The 18,727-nt window shown below is 49.5% G+C and overlaps 1 protein-coding gene across 5 annotated transcripts in view; it reads right to left on the bottom strand.

The window, feature by feature from the left end:
- CLASP1 (cytoplasmic linker associated protein 1) overlaps positions 1–18,727 on the bottom strand; it is a 484,411-nt gene that overhangs the window by 72,677 nt on the left and 393,007 nt on the right. The gene's annotated exons all lie outside the window — the stretch shown is intronic.

Here is an 18,727-nt window from a genome sequence, read left to right as displayed (position 1 = left end):
GCCGACCACAACCGGGCTGAAGGCCAGCAAAGACAGAAGTGTGGGGGAGGGTACAGGGAGGGCCCAGCTAGAGAGCAGAGGTAGTAGTGGGAGGGAAACAAGGGGTAGCAAGGGGAGGGGGCAGGAAAAAAGGGGAGGAGCAAGGGAGGAGGAGAGAGGAATTTGAACTGCACAGGAAGTCCTTTTGAATTTGGAAGCAGGAGAAGAGCAACCCTGGGCAGCAGCTCCTGAAATTTTTACAGGCACATGTTTTGTGTCTGCCCTGGGCAGAGCTTGTGCAGAGTACAGCCAAAGAAGCTCTTACAGCAGAGCACGATATTCCAGCAAATTGAGAACAAATTTTATGGTATGTAGACATTTAAAACTTTGTGCAAGGCATTTTAGCTTTCTCCTGCCGACCCCCATTTAGTTTTTCCAGGATGGCCGGCCATCTCGGGTTAGCTGCCTATCTCACGGCATGACGTGCACTAGGCTAGAGTCCCACATACGCTGCCCATGGCGCATGGCAGATGGGTTTGCCACAGCGCGGTTGCCATTTTTGGCCGGCCATGCAGTGCTCACAATCTGCAGTGCATAGCACGGCACTGAGGCACGACTAGGAAGACCTTGTGCACAGTACTGAACCGAGGCGCAAACTATCTCAGGGAGACGAAAACACCTTTAATGGTACGTCATTTTTGCTCTTCTCCTGCCTCAGCGGCACACCGCACGTTAAGATGCGGTGATGGCCGGCCACTAATAATTGGCCGAAAGTTACGCACTATACAGCAACGGACCTTCGAGCCCCGTTGTGGCTGGCCATGCCGTGTTATCTAATTTGAAAAATAAATGCGGTATAAGCCGTCCATGCCATTACGGCGACGGACCTTAAGCCCCGTTATGGCCGGCCACACCAGATTTTCGATGTAATGCGGCAAAAATGAGTGCAGTATAAATCGCTCATGCTGTATAAGCCGCCCAGGCCACGCAGAGCTATACAAGCCCCATTGTGGTCTGCCACGCCGTGTTATCTAATTCGGTAAAATTTAGTGCGGTATAAGTTGCCCATGTTGTATAAGCTGCCCATGTCACGCAGCACTACGGCCATGCTGTGTTTTCTACTCGGTCGACTACGCTTCATCCTAAACGTTACTTACCGGCGCCATGTCTGTATGATTGGTCTGCCATGCGATATTTGAGATGCGGGTTTTTGCAGAAACGTCCACATTGCGATCCTCGCTAGTCAGGGTCTTCTCTTGCGGGCCACTTAGGGGGAGTCCCAAATTGGCAGGACATGCGCTTCGCTACGCGTTGTAATTGCCCGCCCATACAGTCGGCCATTAACCTACAGAGGCACGTACGGCAGCGGTGAATTTCGATAGGGTGGCCATTTGCATGAGTGCCGATTGTAAAAACGGTGGCCACTTTCAATACACCGCCCATTCTGACTAGCAGTAAAATTTGGAAAAGGCAGCCAGTTTTATGGCGCTAAAATTCACTAGAATGGACATTCCAAATACAAATTTAACCGCAGCGGCCACCTTGGATACCGCACGCATTTGTGTCTTTGACACACGGCATAGGCTGGAACAATTGATATCATACCGTTTGGTGCCAGCATAGCGGGACACAGTACTTAGGGGCATCAGACAAACATATCGGTTACAGTATGCTACTCTCAGCTGCCGTTAGGACCATGTCCACGGGGGGAAGGGTTGGTACAACAGTGTTAGTCCTAGAGGGCCATGTGCACTTAGCGGCCATTTTTACTAGAGCGGCCACGTGGACTAAAGCAGCTAATTTGAAAAGGTGGCCATTTTGATAGAAGGACCACCAGTCTTACTGATTTATCTGCCGGATTTACAGGGGCCTGGCCATTTTAATTTTAGCGGCCCATTTTGCATACGGCAGCCGTTTTGACTACCAGGCCAAATTTGAATGTAACAGCCATCGCCCGTGGGGCTTTAGGCCAGCCATTTAAGGAAGGGCGCACTGCGCAGACAGCACGCAGTCAGATATGTAGCTGTGAGCAAGGAGGGTACAGTTTACACAGGCACCATAGGATGCATGCAGCGATTGAGGAAGCCGGCGTCACCACAATCAGTTATTATGAGGTCATTTTGCTTTAAATTGTCTATACTTTTAGTCTCTCCATTGCAGTAATGTCATTGTAGTGTGCGAAGGAGACATATGCACCAGCAAGGCCAGCCAAGCGGCCCACCAAAACTCCGCCAGCTAAGACGCGGAGTGCTGTGGCCCCAGACCTTAGAAGTCACAGTGGACCTACACCACAAGCACAGACGGTGCGGGGGCCTGCAAGGGAGGTAGCAGCACCGCAGATTCCACCTCCATAGTTGCGGGGCTACCGCCAGTACCGGCAAGGGGTAAGTCTAATGACAGCACCACACTCCTTCCAGCGCAGACGCATGACATAACTAGATATGCAGTATGGGACGATAAGAACGGGTAACGGAGCCCAATATGGCAGGACAGAATGCGGTTGTGGCACCGGTCGGTGCACAGGGGACCAGTCAGGATGTGGGAGTACTTAATCACAGGAGCGATGCATTAGGTACCGTTCTCACAATACAGGTGGATCGATATCTTCTCCCTCCTTGTGTGGGAGTTGCATGAGGAGGGTACCGTAGGCAGGGATAGCGTAACAGATAAGAAGCCCAAGATATTTGGGTCCTTCATGGGCTGGTCGGAGGCTGTTCACATACTTAGGACACTCAGCTGTTCACATACTCAGGACACTCACTATAGTGAAGGAAACGGAAAGGGGCCCGGACTTGGTGTGGGATATGGAATATACTTTTAAAAGCGCATGAGATATTTAGGGGACGGGCATGGCTTAACTAAGATATTAAATTTACAAGAAAGCAGTGCAGACAATCCATTCATATCGGGTCAGCACCAGTGGTAGTCCTGTCAGGCAATGCCGTCAGGACAAAGGCAGGACGGAGGCAGCGGACATTGCACCTAGCACCTGACACGCCCGTGCGGGCAGGCATGCTGCAGGGCAAGGCAGGCTCCCCAGAGACAGGGAACAGCAATCTAGTAACACGGGACAGGGTACTGAGGGAGCTAGCGCTCCCCCCATCAAGCTTATGAGACAGGAGAAAGCAACCTATTAACTCAGGACAGGGTCCGGAAGCCATCAAGCTTCAAGGTTAGCCCGTTACCCTGACAGAACGGGTGCATCACCACAGGTTTCCAATCAGGTTGCATGATTCCATATTAGAGGACAACACCACAGTGACAACACTACCCCAACAATGCATCCTCGATTCACATGCATCGACAGATAGCTGCAGGCAAGATTACCAAAGAACTATTGCTAGGCTGCATAGCGGGGCTGTTTGAGGACCCGCCCTTCAAGGCAACAACAGTGTCTCCGCTAGGCATAATACCAAGGAAGGAGCTGGGGAAAGGTAGGCCCAGTCGTAATTTGTCCCGCCACATAGGAACATCAGTAAATGACTACATTGACCATAGCAGCTGTACAGTACAATATGCATCTGTAGACAATGCCATTCAAATAATTTGGCGGCAAGGCAACTAGGCACATTGGGCTAAGGTGGACGGAGATTCGGCTTTTCGCACCTTGCCTTTACACCCACAGCCCTTTCCCTTGTTAGGTGTCAGGTTCCAGGAGAGGTTTTATTGCGATAAATATGTCCCCATGTGTGGCCACATCTAGTGCGCATACTTCAAAGAGCTTAGCATGTTTGTGCACGGGGTAGTGGAGCAACTAGCCCCCGCTAGGTCTCTGGTCCTCATCTGGAGGACTTCCTGTTCAAAGACCGGGAATCACAAGAGTGGACGGATGTGTTACAGGTCTTTATCCACTTGGCACAGAAATTGGACATCCCATTAGCCGTTGAAAAAACAGTAGACCCACGGCGAATCCTTACATTATAGGTATTGAATTGGAACTAGATGTTCCAGACTGCCGGCTGACAAAATTGATAAGCTTGCCAGAGCGGCGAATACGAGGTGGCACTGTAAAAAAGCAAGGCTGAAGCAGGTACAGGAACTCCTGGGTCCAGTAGGCTTCGCAATAAGGGTGATTCCCAATAGCTTTAGCAACATCGGGAACAAACAAAGCGCATTTTCATCTCAGACGTACACAGGACATCAAGCGAGATTTAGCAGGTTCTTGGCCCATGGGATTTCATTTTGGCACGATTCACCCACTCTCACGGAAACCCTGCATTTTCTTTACAGATGCGGCAGATTTACTTCCAGGGAGCGTGGTGCGCAGCAAGCTCGGGTTTCAGCAGGGACCACGTAGGATATCATGTTTCCTGGGGGGACCTGGCATATCTCACAAGTTAATTGTAATTCCCTCAGACAATATGGCAGTAGTTGTCCGCCATGCACTTCCCACAAGTTATGTGTGCAGACAGATAGTTCCGCAGTGATTACAGCTAAACATATACCAGGCAGGGAGAATGGTTATAGTGGATGCTCTTTCTCGTTTTTAGAGCGCAGACCCGGAAATGGGACCCGATGCTGCGATAGTTAACAGATATCTCGCGGACAAGATACACAACCGCACATATAGTCAACACTTAGAAGAGAAGGGTGGTACTGATATATTCCCGGCCCCCGGCATGTATGAAGGGAATTAGCAGAAACCAGGTCTCAATCATGTTCGCAGCCATCAGTTTTCTCGCCAAAGCGGTGGTGGCTGTCCAAAATCCATCTAGGTCATTTGTTGTCACGAGACTGATGAAAGGATGGGGCAGGCCGGGAGTACCCTACCCAGGTAAAAGAAAACCCAGTACCGGCAGGGAAATGGGCCGTCTCTTTGCATCATTAGAGGAGATAAGTGACACTGAGTTTGAGGGCCGTCGAGTCAAATGCGCATTCTCATTAGCTTTGCATGGTGCTCTGCGAGTCAGTGAGTTGGTGGCTACGTACAAGCATGCCCACCATGGCATGTCCCTCTTAATACGTGACGCGGCCATTACAGCCGCGGCAACTGACCTACTTATTCACAAATCAAAATGGATCGGAACGGACATGCCCTGTCCTGAACCTTTAAGCCGACTTAAAACAAAGACCAAAGACCAGCCTGCTGATTCATACACTATGTACAGTACCCACTCATTTAGGATTAGGGCAGCTACGGCAGTGGCAGCGCTAGGAGTGTCCATAGAGGCCATCAAAAGACTGGGCCGATGGCGACCTAATGTATATAAGCGCTACATCAGACCCATCTAGTGTATACAAGCGGTACATTGGACCCATTAAGGCATCCACAGCAAAGTGATAATGGTTGCTTGCACTGTGCTAACATGTTGCTTCCGATTATATTCTGTTACAGGTATCCATATCCAGAATGAGCTGCAGCGGATTTGGATATGCGGTCACTCATCACTTGTATGTACATTGGGCACAGGGAAAGGCGGTGGGCGCATAGAAGGGCAGCAGTGAGACTGAACAGTGAGAGCCTGGATTGTCAGAGCGATAGAGGAGCCAGGGCGATAGAGTAGCCATAACAGGGTATAGGTAAGGGAGGGAGGCTTCAGGCATTCTTGTGTGCATTAAAAGTCATACGATCCCACATGACTTGCGAATAGATACAAGCCATAGCGTTAGGGCATTACCGCAGCCAGGAGGGGTGGGGGACCACGGCAAACGAGGTGTCGTTGCCGTGGCCTGTGGCGTTAGACTACAATGTTTACGCACAGCCAGCAATGGGTACACAGCAGCTTGACACATAACAGTTACAAGTTTGGGGTAACTACTGCTGCAGAAAGAGTTGTGTGGAAAATTATCAAGTTGATGCAAATGGTAGGCTTGCATGTGAGCAGCCTTGTTATAAGGAAACAACGTGTATACAGCTTGTCTCCTGGCTTGGGCGGCCGGGAGGCCTAGAACGTCATTTTGTAAATGTGGTAGGTGCCTCCTTCAACGGGAAACAACGTGCATACAGCTTGTCTCCTGGCTTGGGCGGCCGGGAGGCCTAGAACGTCATTTTGTAAATGTGGTAGGTGCCTCCTTCAACGGGAGACACCAAGTGACATCGGGTGCTTGGAAAACAGCACAGGGGGCCACAGGGGCTTGATACGGCTTGGCCTGTGGCCCAGAATATGCAACTACGTGTAGAAGCTGTGTACCCGGGTAGAAATGCATGCTGGCATAATGATTAGTAGAAGATGTAATGTAATTTGTTTAAGTTGTAACAATTTTGATGTTCCTGGCTGCGGCCAAAATAAATCCAATTCTATCGAAGATACGGCTTGTAGTGTGGTATTGAAGGGGGCGGGGGTTGATACGTCTGAGTGTGTGCCGAATGCCCGAGTTGTGAGAGAAAGCAAGGACAGAAATAAAAAAATGTAACATGCGAGGAAGAAAACCAGAAAGACAGCATAAAAGACAGCCACCAGAGTGAGGGCGGTGAAAAGATATGGAATAAATATGAAAAGGTAAATCAAAATAAAACAATGCAATTATAAATAAAAAAACTGCTTTTTTAGTGGCAAGGGAGGAAAGACTGGAAAGGCCTACTCAATCTAATGCTCCCATTTATGATTCTCACTTAAAAATATATGTTCCAAAACATCGAGATTGGACCACTGGCTTCTTTTCCTTGAAAACATCCCATTTGCAAAATTTAGCTACTCTGAATGTTCAAGAAAGTAATGCTTCTTTTAAATATAATACAGTACAGTTTTGATTATCCAACCTAAATGGGACTGACCTGTTGTCGGATAAGGTAAAATTATGTATAATCATACCTGATAATTTTCTTTCCATTAATCATAGCTGATCAATCCATAGACTGGTGGGTTGTGTCCATCTACCAGCAGGTGGAGATAGAGAGCAAACTTTTGCCTCCCTATATGTGGTCATGTGCTGCCGGAAACTCCTCAGTATGTCGATATCAAAGCTCCATCCGCAGGACTCAGCACTTAGAGAATTACACCCCCGAAGGGACACTCTGCCCAGCTCACCACCGCCGAAACGGGGGAGGGGAATTAACCCAGCTCATCCCCACACAAGTGGGGGAGGGGAATCCGTCCAGCTCATCCCCGCGGAGCGGGGGAGGGACACCACACCCGCCGATGCGGGGGGATCTGGCTTATCCTGCAACCGCAACCGCGGGAGGAGCTGACTGACCCTAACACCGCCGAAGCGGGAGGGGTACAAAACTGCCCTACAGCCGCACGAAGCGGGAGGGAGTGCCGGCAGAATTTTAAGTCTCAATCCAGCCCCGTAAAACGGAGGGGAGAGGAATGCAGCAGCTCACTGTAACACAAACTCGTCTTAACTCTTGAAGAATCCAAGTGAAAAAACTTGAACACGAAGTCTTTCTGAAGTAACTGAAGACTGAACTTGAACCTGAAATGCAACCAGAATAAAAACAGTACAGATATCTGGGAGGGGCTATGGATTGATCAGCTATGATTAATGGAAAGAAAATTATCAGGTATGATTATACATAATTTTACCTTCCATATCATCAAGCTGATCAATCCATAGACTGGTGGGATGTACCGAAGCAGTACTCACCCAGGGCGGGACATAGAAATCCCTGACCGCAACACTGAAGCTCCAAACCGGGCCTCCGCCCGAGCAGCCACAGTCAAGCGGTAATGCTTGGAGAATGTATGGGCCGAAGCCCAAGTTGCCGCCTTGCATATCTCTTCCAAGGAGACGGAACCGGCCTCTGCCATCGAGGCCGCCTGAGCTCTTGTGGAGTGAGCCTTCAGCTGGATAGGCGGCACCTTCCCCGCGGCCACATAAGCCGCTGCAATGGCTTCCTTGACCCATCTTGCCACTGTAGGCTTAGCAGCCTGCAGACCCCTACGAGGACCTGCATACAGGACAAACAGATGATCCGATTTCCGGAAATCATTGGTCACTTCCAAGTATCTGATGATGACTCGTCTCACATCCAGATATTTAAGAGCAGAGTACTCCTCTGGGTAGTCCTCCCTACGAAAGGAAGGGAGACAGAGCTGCTGATTCACATGGAAGCGAGAAACAATCTTGGGCAGAAAGGAAGGCACTGTGCGAATAGTCACTCCTGCCTCAGTGAACTGCAGAAAAGGCTCTCGACATGAGAGCGCCTGGAGCTCGGAAACTCTTCTGGCTGAAGTGATAGCCACCAAAAAGACTGCTTTCAACGTCAGGTCTTTCAGAGATGCCCTTGACAAGGGTTCAAACGGCGGCTTCTGCAATGCTCTTAGCACCAGGTTGAGATTCCACGCAGGCACCACTGAGTGCAGAGGAGGGCGCAGGTGATTAACTCCCTTGAGAAAGCGCACCACATCTGGCTGCGAAGCCAGGGAAGCACCCTTCAGGCGGCCCCTGAAGCAAGCCAGAGCCGCTACCTGGACTTTAAGGGAACTGAGCGACAGGCCTTTGTCCAGACCTTCTTGCAGGAACGCCAACACTGAAGAAATTGGAGCAGTGAAAGGAGAAAGTGAGCCTGCTTCACACCACGCTGCAAAGATACGCCAAACCCTGGCGTAAGCAGTAGAAGTAGAGCGCTTCCTCGCTCTCAGCATAGTGGCGATGACCTTGTCTGAGAAGCCCTTCTTCCTCAGACGCTGCCGCTCAATAGCCAGGCCGTAAGACCAAAGGGGGAGGGATCCTCCATCACCACGGGACCCTGATGTAACAGGCCCTGCTCCACTGGCAGCCGCAGAGGATCGTCGACTGAGAGCCTGATCAAGTCAGCATACCAGGGACGTCTGGGCCAATCCGGACCCACCAGGATTACCCTGCCGGGATGCTTTGCCACCCGGTCTAGCACCCTGCCCAACATGGGCCAGGGCGGGAACACATAGAGAAGCTCTTGTGTCGGCCACTGTTGGAGAAGAGCATCTACTCCCAGGGATCGAGGGTCCCGTCCTCTGCTGAAAAAGCGCGGCACTTGGCAATTGGCCGATGACGCCATCAGATCTAGGCTCGGCTGGCCCCAGCGCTTCGTGATGTCCAAGAAAGCCTGAGCAGATAGCTGCCACTCTCCGGGCTCCAAGGTATGGCGACTGAGAAAGTCCGCCTTGACATTCATGACTCCGGCAATGTGGGCCGCTGACAGCTGTTCCAGGTTCGCTTCTGCCCACTGGCATAGACTCATAGCCTCCTTGGCTAGAGGGGCGCTCTTGGTACCTCCCTGGCGGTTGACATAGGCCACAGCCGTGGCATTGTCCGACAGGACCCGTACAGGCTTCAACACCAGTACCGGGATGAACTCCAAAAGCGCCAACCGAATGGCTCTGAGTTCCAGGAGGTTGATAGACCACTTTGCCTCTGCAGGAGACCAGAGCCCCTGCGCTGTCCTTCCCAAACAGTGGGCTCCCCAGCCCGACAAAGAGGCGTCCGTCGTGACGACAATCCACTCTGGGGTCACCAGAGGCATTCCCGCAGACAACTTGTCTGTCTGCATCCACCAGCTCAGCGCCTTGCGCACTGCTGGATCCAAGGGAAGGCGCACAGCATAATCCTCCGACATCGGAGCCCAGCGCTGCAGCAGAGAGTGTTGAAGTGGTCTCATATGAGCCCTGGCCCAGGGCACTACTTCCATCGTGGCCGTCACAGAGCCCAACAGCTGCACATAGTCCCAAGCCCGAAGAGGAGAGGCTACTAGGAACTGGTCCACCTGAGCCTGAAGTTTGACAATCCGATTGTCTGGCAGGAACACTCTGCCCACTTGGGTGTCGAATCGAACTCCCAGATACTCCAGGGACTGAGTCGGGCGCAGCTGGCTCTTCTCCCAGTTGATGATCCATCCCAGGGAGCTCAAAAGAGCAACTACCCGGTCCACAGCTTTGCCGCACTCTGCATAAGAGGGGGCTCGGATCAACCAGTCATCCAGATAAGGATGGACTTGTACTCCTTCCTTTCGCAGGAAGGCCGCTATGACCACCATTACTTTGGAAAAGGTCCGCGGAGCAGTAGCCAACCCGAACGGGAGGGCTCTGAACTGGAAGTGTCGGCCCAGGACTGCAAAACGCAGAAAGCGTTGATGAGGAGGCCAGATGGGAATATGCAAGTATGCTTCCTTGATGTCCAAGGATGCCAGGTACTCCCCTGCCTTCACTGCCGCTATAACAGAGCGGAGAGTCTCCATGCGAAAGTGCCGCACTTTCAAGGCCCGATTGACCCCTTTGAGGTCGAGGATAGGCCGGACAGAACCTCCTTTCTTTGGTACCACAAAGTAAATGGAGTAACGCCCCTTGCCAAGCTGACTTTCTGGCACCGGAACGACCGCACCCAGGCGGATCAGATTGTCCAAAGTCTGCTGCACTGCCACAGCTTTGACCGGAGACTTGCAGGGAGAGAGTACAAACCCGTCTCTTAAGGGTCGGCAGAACTCTAGCTTGTAGCCGTCTCTGATGACTTCCAGCACCCAAGCGTCTGAAGTTATTGTGGTCCACTCGCCCAGAAACGAGGACAGCCGTCCTCCAATCTGCACTGGGGCGTGGACCAAGACCCCGTCATTGGGTACGAGACCCTGGGGGAGGACCGGAGGGAGCACCTCCGGGACGGCGGTCTCTGCGAAAGGAATGCTGCTTGGGGGAGAAATTCCTCTTAAAGGAAGAGGGGGCAGAAGAACCCGACCTGCCCGGGCGGTACCGACGGGCTTCCTGAAACCGTCCTCTGCAGGTACCGGGACGAGCACTAGCCCGAGCCCTGACCTCTGGTAACTTCTTGCCCTTAGACGTGCCGAGATCGGTCACGATTTTGTCCAGCTCGACCCCAAAGAGCAGCTTGCCTTTAAAAGGCAATCTAGCCAGGCGGGATTTAGAGGCGTGGTCAGCAGACCAATGTTTCAGCCAAAGCCACCGCCGCGCAGAGACTGTCTGAGCCATGCCTTTAGCTGAGGCTCTCAAGACATCATACAGCAAGTCTGCCAAATAGGCTAAGCCCGATTCCAGGGCCGGCCAATCAGCCCTCAAGGAAAGATCCGAGGGGGAAGCCCGCTGCACCATAGTCAGGCACGCCCTGGCCACATAGGAGCCGCAAACTGAGGCCTGCAAACTTAAAGCAGCCGCCTCAAAGGACGACCTTAAGGCCGCCTCCAATCTTCTGTCTTGGGCGTCCTTTAGGGCCGTGCCACCTTCCACCGGCTACGCCGTTTTCTTAGTCACCGCAGTGATTAAAGAATCCACGGTAGGCCACAGATAGGCCTCACGCTCACTCACAGCCAAAGGATAGAGGCGGGACATAGCCCTAGCCACTTTAAGGCTCGCTTCTAGGGCATCCCATTGAGCCGAAATTAAGGTGTGCATGGCATCATGCACGTGGAAGGTTCTAGGCGGGCGCTTCGTCCCCAGCATAATGGCAGAGCCAACAGGGGCTGAGGGAGAGACGTCCTCCGGAGAGGAAATCTTCAAAGTGTCCATGGCCTGTAACAACAGGTTGGGCAAATCCTCTGGGCTAAAAAGCCGCGCTGCAGAGGGGTCATCCGCTCCAACCGAGCGGGGATCCGTCTCCTCCAAGGAATCCGCAAAGGACCGTTGGGAGACCTCAGACACGCTGCCCTCATCTACATCGGAGGAGACAAATTCCTCCAAGGCCTGGGAATCAACCCGAGGGCGTTTGCCTCTGGGAACCTCAACCTCTTTACCAGACGAGGGAGCAGGGGCAGCGTTGTGCATGAGGAAGGCCTGATGCAGCAGCAAAACAAACTCGGGGGAGAAACCCCCCAGACTGTGCACTTCCGCAGCCTGGGCAACAGCCCTAGACGCACTCTCAACCGGCGCTCGAAATAGCGGGGGAGAGACATGCTGCGCATCCAAAATGGCGTCCGGCGCGAAACTCCGCGAAGGAGCCGCGCGGGAAGAACGGCTCTTAACATTAGCCGGTTTTGTGCCGTCGCCCAAATTAAGGGCGTTCATGGCATTAATGTCTCCAACCTCAAGGGCGGCCCCCGAAGAAGCCGTCCGAGCCGCGTGGCCGGCCAAGATGGCGGAGGCGAGGAGCGGGGGATGAGCATTTATGGCGGGAAAAACCGCCACACCGGAGGAAGGACCGGGACATTCATCGGTCACTAAACTGTCACCCATCAAGGGCGAACCAGGCTGTAAAACCCCCGCATCCCCTCTAGAAGCGCTCCAGTGATCCGGGGAGCGACCCTTTGCGCCCTCGCCCTCCGACGCCATATGCCACGAGGAGAAGAATCGGGGAACCCCCTGCCCGCTATAAAAAGGTAAAATTACCTGCTTGCCGCTCCGAGCTGTAACGAACTGGTGTCCCAGTGAGTAGCTGCAATGAACGTTTAAATAAACGCCAAAATAAACGCCTTTAAAGACGTTTAAAATTTTTTTTTTTTTTTTTTTTTTAAACGGAGCCAGCGGGAGGGGGGAGAAAAGGAGGGACCTGGCACCACCAGGTTTGCACTTGCTCAAAAGAGCCCTCAACCCCAGGCCTCAACAAAACCTAAGGATTAGGCTTGGAGGCCTAGCCAGAGCTGCTGCTGTGTGTGACCACCACCTGCTGAGATAGAGAACATACTGAGGAGTTTCCGGCAGCACATGACCACATATAGGGAGGCAAAAGTTTGCTCTCTATCTCCACCTGCTGGTAGATGGACACAACCCACCAGTCTATGGATTGATCAGCTTGATGATATGGAACTGAAAAGTTGGATAATACGAAAAACACTGCATAAACCCCTCAAACAATTAATAAACAAAGGCATTGAGTTCCTGATTTTCAAAAACAAAGATTTTTAAATAGAGATAAACACAATTTTTAATTTTATTTATTTACACAAGCTTGATATACCGCTAAGGCCTGGGATATAGGCAAAAAGTGGTTTACAATAACATTTTTTTAAAAGACAAAAGAAATATACAATTTATTTTTATTTTTTTTTATTTCTGCATTTGTACCCCACATTTTCCAATCACATTGTTGGTTCAATGTGGCTTACAATTAATTTGGTTCGATTTGTTACACTTCTGTTTGGAATAGATACTGCCTTTGTTCAGGTTCTGTCGGAGAAAACTTTTCTGAAGAAGTGGGCTTTCATGTGGTTTCGGAATAAAATACAGTGTTCAAAATCTAACATAATAGAGAAGAAGCAACAGAAAAAATACTAGTTAGAAGCAGGAAAAGAAATGGGAAAAAGATGGGTTTTGAGGGTTTGTTTGAATTTGGGAAGAGAGGGCTGGTTTCTGATGGAACGTGGTAATTCATTCCGTAGTTTAAGACCAAGGTAACAGAAAGCAGATTCACAGGTGGAGAACAGTCAAATGCAGGATGAAACAGGGAGAGCGAGGAGATTCTGATCTGCAGAGCACAGGAAATGAAGAAGAGTGTAGGGAATCAGGAGATTGTTGAGGTAGGCAGGAGCCGAGGGGAATCTGGATTTGTAGACTAACACAAGAATTTTGAATGTAATGCGTGATGAGACTGGGAGCCAGTATTCTATACAGGGTAGTGGGGTTACATGATCAAACGGACGAGCATTGTGAAGTAGTTTTACAGCTGTTGATTGAACAAGCTGAAGACGTCTTAAAGAGTGAAGGAGAAGACCAGCATAGAGGCAATTACAGTACAGATGTGAAATAACCAGTGCCAGAATAAGAGGGTGAAGAAGGGACAGAGCAAACGGGAAAGAATGCTAAGCAGAGATGATGTCATGGGGAGGGGGGGTCCTGTTGGATATGCCAGATGGTTGGATTACTGAAGGTCACATAATGAAGACTGTACTGTAGTAATAATATAGCACAAGTTTAGTTTATTAACATGCAGGCCCTTTTGGTCAACGCAGATGGAACAAAAGATAGAAGAATGGAATTACTGGCTCAGTGCCTTTCGACTTGCTTTTGGTGTTCAAAATTTTTCATACAGGGCTACCTGCATTTTGCCACACGTCTCTTTCCCGGCCCAACCCCCCCTCTTTTTTTTCCAGAAGCAGTGCTTGTTTGAGCTCTGTTTAGTCATGCTGTCTATTCCTTTTATTGTTCTATTCTTATTGTTTTCTGCTTATTTGCTTCTACTGTAAAATTGTAAGACATAATCAGGCTTATTTTTGAAAGAGAAGGGCGCCCATCTTTTGACACAAATCGGGAGATGGGCGTTCTTCTCCCAGGGTCGTCCAAATTGGCATAACCAAAAGCCGATTTTGGGCATCCTCAACTGCTTTCCGTCACGGGAACGACCAGAGTTCACGGGGGGGGGGGGGGGGGGTGTCGGAAGCATAGCGAAGGCGGGACTGGGGCGTGCTTAACAGATGGGCGTCCTCAGCCGATAATGGAAAAAAGAAGAGCGTCCCTGAAGAGCACTTGGCCGACTTTACTTGGTCCATTTTTTCTTGCGACCAAGCCTCAAAAAGGTGCCCAAACTGACCAGATGATCACCGGAGGGAATCGGGGATGACATCCCCTTACTCCCCCAGTGGTCACTAACCCCCTCCCACCCTAAAAAAAAAAAACTTTAAAAATATTTTTTGCCAGTCTTAAATGACATACCCAGCTCCCTGACAGCAGTATGCAGGTCCCTGGAGCAGTTTTAGTGGGTGTAGCGCACTTCAGACAGGCGGATCCAGGCACATCCCCCCCTACCTGTTACACTTGTGGTGGTAAATGTGAGACCTTCAAAACCCACCACAAACCCACTGTACCCACATGTAGGTGCCTCCTTTCACCCCTTAGGGCTAAGGTAGTGTTGTATAATTGTAGGTAGTGGGTTGGGGGGGGGTTTGGGGGGCTCAGCACCCAAGGTAAGGGAGCTATGCAACTGGGAGCAATTTATGAAGCCCACTGCAGTGCCCTCTAGGGTGCCCGGTTGGTGTCCTGGTATGTCAGGGGGACCAGTGCACTACGAATGCTGGCTCCTCCCACGACCAAATGGCTTGGATTTGGTCGTTTCTGAGATTGGGCGTCCTCGGTTTCTATCGCTGAAAACCGGGGACGACCATCTCTAAAGTCGACCATCTCTAAGGTCGACCTAAATGTTAAGATTTGGGCGTCCCCGACCGTATTATCGAAATGAAAGATGGACGCCCATCTTGTTTCGATAATACGGGTTTCCCTGCCCCTTCCTGAGGACGTCCTGCGAGGACGCCCTCAGGAAAACTTGGGCACCCCGTTCGATTATGCCCCTCAATGTATTATACAATGTGATAATGCTTTTATCATATGTGAATCGTTTTGATGGCATTACCTTAGGCGATTCATCAAATAAACATAACCTTGAACCTTGATAGTTGGAAGATCAGAAGGAAATAATATCTTCCCTGAAGAGCAAGGTATTTTCATGAATACAGCCTTGAACTCGCATCTCCTACAAAGAGGCATTAAATCAGGCTGTGACAAGCTTTCATTCAATCTAGGAGACACCCCAAAAGGTCTGGAGCCAGCAGCTTGGAGTGGAAAAAAAAGGGGAAGTGTTATCGCCTTCGAGGTCTGCCACAGCTTACCTAAGGTCTGAATTTTCATTTTCAGCCTCATTTAAAAAGGCAACATAAGCACCTTTATAAAATTGCTCTAGGGAACGGAGGGGCACATATTTACATCTACTCTGAAGCTGGTATGTGCTGGTAAGAATGGGCATATTTTATAAATACACACGTCAATCCTGCCCCTAGTCTGCCCATTCTCTACCCCACTCCTCCAAACACTTACAGGTATATCATGCAAAAGTAGGCACTATAACTTATCACAGCCAACTTTTTACATACGTAGACATTGGACAATTTTATAAGCACTTACTTGAGCAAGTTCTATATGCTCAATCCACTTATAAAAGTATCCCCCCTATATGTGTATCGGAAAAAAAAGTCTACTATTTCAGGCCAGTAATGTAGGTCGCCAGTTTTGCTCTTTTTCTCATCTCCCTTGATCCCACCAATCTCTCTCAATCCCTTGGCTTCCACCAGTTTCCTCCGCTCTTAACATCCCCTTCTCAAGTCTCATTCTCTCTCAGTCCCCCCTCCCACCACTAGCAGTATCCCTCTCTCTAACCCCATCCCCTATCCTTATCTCTCAGCTAGCCATCTGCATTTTCCTCTATTCTCTCCTGCCAGCTACTCTTCCTCCCAGATATCCCTACCTAATCCCTCTCCAGCTAGCAACCTCCCTCATAGGAGCCAGCTCTGTGGGTGCTTGAGCACCCACAATATCAAGCAATATCAGTACATCCAATGGTACTGAAGGAACTTAGGGAAGTTCTAGTGGCTCCACTGGCAGACCTTTTCAATGCTTCTCTAGACTGGAGAAGAGCCAGATGTGTTCCCTCTCCACAAAAGCGGAAGGAAGAGGTTGGGAACTACAGGCCAGTAAGTCTGACTTCTGTGGTAAGAAAATTAATGGAAACGCTTTTAAAACAGAGAATAGTACAGTTTTTAGAATCCAATGGATTACAGGACAAGAGGCAACATGGTTCCACTAGAGGCAGGTCTTGTCAGACAAATCTGATTAATTTATTTGACTGGGTAACCAGAGAGCTGGATTGAAGGAGAGAGCTAGATGTGGTGTATTTAGATTTTTGCTAAACTTCTGACACAGTTCCACAGAAGACTAATAAATAAAATGAGTGCCCTCAGTTATGAGCCCTAAAGTGACTGACTGGGTTGGGAACTGGTTGAGTGGAAGGCTACTACTACTACTACTATTTAGCATTTCTATAGCGCTACAAGGCGTACGCAGAACTGCACAAACATAGAAGAAAGACAGTCCCTGCTCAAAGAAATTACAATCTAATAGACAAAAAATAAAGTAAGCAAATCAAATCAATTAATGTGTACAGGAAGGAGGAGAGGAGAGTAGGTGGAGGCGAGTGGTTACGAGTCAAAAGCAATGTTAAAGAGGTGGGCTTTCAGTCTAGATTTAAAGGTGGCCAAGGATGGGGCATGACGCAGGGGCTCAGGAAGTTTATTCCAGGCATAGGGTGCAGCGAGACAGAAGGCTCGAAGTCTGGAGTTGGCAGTAGTGGAGAAGGGAACAGATAAGAAGGATTTATCCATGGAGGGGAGTGCACGGGAAGGGGTGTAGGGAAGGACGGGTGTGGAGAGATACTGGGGAGCAGCAGAGTGAGTACATTTATAGGTTAGTAGAAGAAGTTTGAACAGGATGCGAAAACGGATAGGGAGCCAGTGAAACGACTTGAGGAGAGGGGTAGTATGAGTAAAGCGACCCTGGCGGAAGACAAGACGGGCAGCAGAGTTTTGAACCAATTGGAGAGGGCGACAGAGGGTAGTAGTAAATGGAGCTCATTCTGAGGATAAGAATGTTACAAGTGGTATGCCACAAGGTTCGGTTCTTGGGCTGGTTCTTTTTAACATTTTTGTAAGCGATATTGCTGAAGGGCTCTCTGGTAAAGTTTACCTCTTTCCAGATGATACCAAAATCTGCAACAGGATAGACACCCATGATGGTGTGGATAATGTAAGAAAGGACTTATCGAAGCTAGAGGAATGGTCTGGAATTTGACAGCTAAGATTTAATGCTAAAAAATGCAGGGTCATGCATTTGGGCTGTAAAAACCTGAGGGAACGGTACAGTTTAGGTGGTGAAGAACTTTTGAGAATTAAAGAGGATCGGAACTTGGATGTGATCGTAAGCGATGATCTTAAGATGGCCAAACAGGGAGAAAAGGTGATGGTGAAAGCTAGAAGGATGCTTGGGTGCATAGGGAGAGGAATGGCTAGTAGAAAAAGGAGGTGATGATGCCCCTGTATAAGACTGGTGAGACCTCATATATAAACAGGATAGAGTCGGTCCAGAGGGAGACTACTAAATGGTCATTGGTCTTCATCATAAAACGTATAGGAACAGACTTAAATATCTTATTATGTATACTTTGGAAGAAAGACAGGAGAGGGGAGATATGACAGAGACATTTAAATACCTACGAAGCATGAATGCACAGGAGGCGAATCTCTTACAACTGAAAGGAAGGTCTGGAATGAGGGGCCATAGGATGAAGGTGAAAGTAGAGAGACTCAAAAGTAACCTAAGGAAATACTTCCTCAAGGAAAAGGAGGTGAATTCATGGAACGGCCTCCTGATGGAAGTGATGGAGATGAAAACAGTGTCTGAATTCAAGACAGCATGGGACAAGTACATAGAATCTCTAAGGGAATGATAGGGAGAGTAGATGGGTGGATTGGATAAGCCATATGGTCTTTATCTGCCTACATTTTTCTATGTTTCTAAGTAACTCTTAACTGTGTCCATGGAAGAGTAATTTTCATTGGGTTTAGCAACCACAATCATTTTGAAAAGTTGGCTCCTACGACCCTCCTTCTCCTTCAACTCAGCAGTCAACTGTTTCCCATCCACCAAGGCACCATTCCCCTTTCCAGCCAGCTATCTACCCCTCCACTTCAACTACTCAGCGGTAGTCGCCCTCTCCCCAGCAGTATCCTCAGTCTCTAGCTAGTTAACCCTCCTCACCACTTTCTAGTTACAACACCTGTTCCCTTCAGATGGCTATCACGAAGCTCTCAACGAGTTTGAGCTCCACAATACACAAACTGCCATGAGTCTGAAAGAGCAGCATGGGTATTCAGGCATCATGTGGCTCAGTTTGATAGCCACACAGTACTGAGTAGAAACAAACAACTGTTTCAGCCACAGTGGCAATTGTTGCATTTGGATATGAAAATACAGGATGCCATGTCAAGCCTATTTTAACTTCTAAGGAAAAAAGTGCTGTGTCGGTAAAATGTATAGCAAATGTTATTCTTTTTTTTTTTGCCAGAGAAATGTTTGAAAGTAGGCCCTTACACATCCATATGCACCTCCTTAACATACAATTATTTGAAGTG

The sequence above is a fragment of the Microcaecilia unicolor genome, chromosome 7 (assembly GCF_901765095.1).
Source record: "Microcaecilia unicolor chromosome 7, aMicUni1.1, whole genome shotgun sequence".
NCBI classification, from domain to species: Eukaryota; Metazoa; Chordata; class Amphibia; order Gymnophiona; family Siphonopidae; genus Microcaecilia; species Microcaecilia unicolor.
This window is presented reverse-complemented; position numbering and strand designations above follow the sequence as displayed.